This window comes from Asparagus officinalis, chromosome 5, assembly GCF_001876935.1.
Source record: "Asparagus officinalis chromosome 5, Aspof.V1, whole genome shotgun sequence".
NCBI classification, from domain to species: Eukaryota; Viridiplantae; Streptophyta; class Magnoliopsida; order Asparagales; family Asparagaceae; genus Asparagus; species Asparagus officinalis.
The window spans coordinates 48,965,426-48,967,977 of record NC_033798.1 but is presented as its reverse complement, the minus strand read 5'-3'; positions in this window follow the sequence as shown (position 1 = coordinate 48,967,977).

The window sequence follows — 2,552 nt, the reverse complement described above, 5'->3', positions numbered from 1 at the left end:
TTATTTCATTGTAACGATTAAAGTTGTAATGAATGCAGCAATGAATACAGCGACTTTTTCCGCAAACAATAGGGGCGTCACAATAGCCTTCTTCTTTTTCTACTTCGTGTAATTTTCTTTTACCTTGGGGCAATCTCTTGCCATATGTCCCAGTTCACCGCATTCAAAACATTTTCCTACATGAGATTAAGACTTATTAGAATGGTTTTAAAGTTTTTATTTTTCCTTACCAATCTTGATATTCTCTTAGAGAGATGTACCACTTCTTTTGAGATATCAATTTCACTATCGAAGGAAGAAGAATCATTCTTTATTGCTCCTTTGAGCGCAATTAATTTCATCTTTGGAGAAGGATCTTTATTTCCTCGTGGGATTTCATCTTCTTTCTCCTTGATCTTCTTCTCATAAACTTTAAGCTTGCTAATAAGGACATCAAGGGAGAGCTTTGTGAGATCATTTACCTCCTCTATCGCCGTTGCTTTAGGCTCCCATGAGTGTGTAAGAGAACGTAAGATCTTGTAGTTCTTCACTTGGTTCTCAAGCACCTTTTCAATACCATGTACTTAATTCACAATGTTAGTAAAACGACTAAATATAGTGTCAATAGATTTATTTGGAAGCATTTTAAATACTTCATATTCATGCATAAGATTGCTAATTTTAGATTCCTTTACTTGAGGAGTTTCCTCATGAGTCACACAAAGTTTTTTCCAAATCTCATGTGCGGTTGCGCAAGTGGAGACTCTATTAAATTCATTTGGAGTAAGTCCACAAATCAAAGTATTCACAGCTTTAACATTTAGAGTAGCTAAATGCTTTTCATTTTTGGTCATGTTACGACTATAATTTTCAACATATTCTTTTTCAACAATATCTAGGATGTCAATATCAATACATCTCAAATAAATGTGCATCCTAGATTTTCAATATGCAAAATTATTGTCATTAAATAAAGGGGGCCTAGATATGGATTGACCTTCAAGAGCATGCACATTCTTGTTTGATTCCATATGGGATCTTTACTCTAAGATGATTAAACCACAATTAAATAGAAACCAAGCTCTGATACCAATTAAAAGTACTATAGAGGGGGGTGAATAGGGTAATCAAACAAAATGTGTAACTAATGAAAATACAATTCAATCAAAGACACAAAATATGACAATAAGCAAAAAAAATAAAAGACACAGGGTAAGAGATAGTTAGCCAATGAAGACGGTGATATATTCACGAGGTTCGGCCACTCTAGACATACATCTCCAACTACCTCTCCCGATGGTAATCTACTCCACAACCCTGTTTGGAAGATGGAACTTCTTACACAATGATCTCCTCGAGATCTAACTCTCCACACAAAGCCACACAATACAAGATGAAGATAATAATCTCTCTTACAATAATCCTATAACAAGGATGAAGAGATTGACTATTGAAGCACTGGGATTGTGAGTATATGAAAGTGAAAGACTTGGAAGAAAAAAGGCTTGAGAAATTTTGCTTTAAATTTTTGAATCACAAGTTGCCTTGTTGTTCTTCTTCTTGAAATCAAATGGGCCTTTGAGGACTATTTATAGCCTTTCAACCACATCAGAAGGTATGGGCACCAAATCAGATCAAATCTGCCCAAAAAACATTATCTAAAATCAAAACAAATCCCTTAAAAACTAGATTCAGATAAAACTAGCAGTTACGTGGAAATCTACAAACCGGTCGACTGATCAATGAACCAGTCGACCGACCAGAACGACTAAAAATATACAGTGCGGTTGATAATCACTATCGGTCGACTACTAAAGGACCAGTCGACTGATAGTTTTGGTCGGTCGACCACATGGAAACAATTTGTAGATACTATAAAATGAAATATAGTCGGTCGACCAATGATTACGGTCGGTAGACCGATAGACTGAAAAATTGATTTTTATTTAAAATAGTTGAAACAACTTAAAAGAAGTTTTGATGCTTCAGAAAATACTTGAATTTATAAAGTACTAAGGATTGAAAGCATTTTCTTCGAACAAACTTTTGTTTAAAACTGATTTTTAAAGATTTTGATATGAACGAATTTTGAAGTATGTGTGTGTGTATAATCCCCTAATGCTTCAAAAGTTATCAACTTTATTTCTTACTGACAATATGATCTAGAGAGAAATAAAAATGCAAATATCACTTACAAATGTATATAATGCTGGAATATCGATATTTGCTAAGTTTTGTTGTTGATGAAGCTCTTTTTGAATATATACTTGAATGCTCTTCTTAAGTAGATATTTGCTTGAGTCGATCTTTGAACATTTAAGGCTTCTTCATCAACTTGCCTCCACCTCCATGAATATCATCGTTAACATGCAAGTTCATCCATCCCCTTTTATGACACTATATTGCTTGATAAACACATCATGCATAGGATCACTTGACAAGCAATTAGTACCAATAATGAGGTTTGTAAATTATCATCAAAACACGAGACCTAACAAGATAGAGGAGAGAGAGCTTGAGAGAGAGAGGAGAGCGGCAGCATCAGGTGGTCGTGGGGGACAGGAAAGATCATG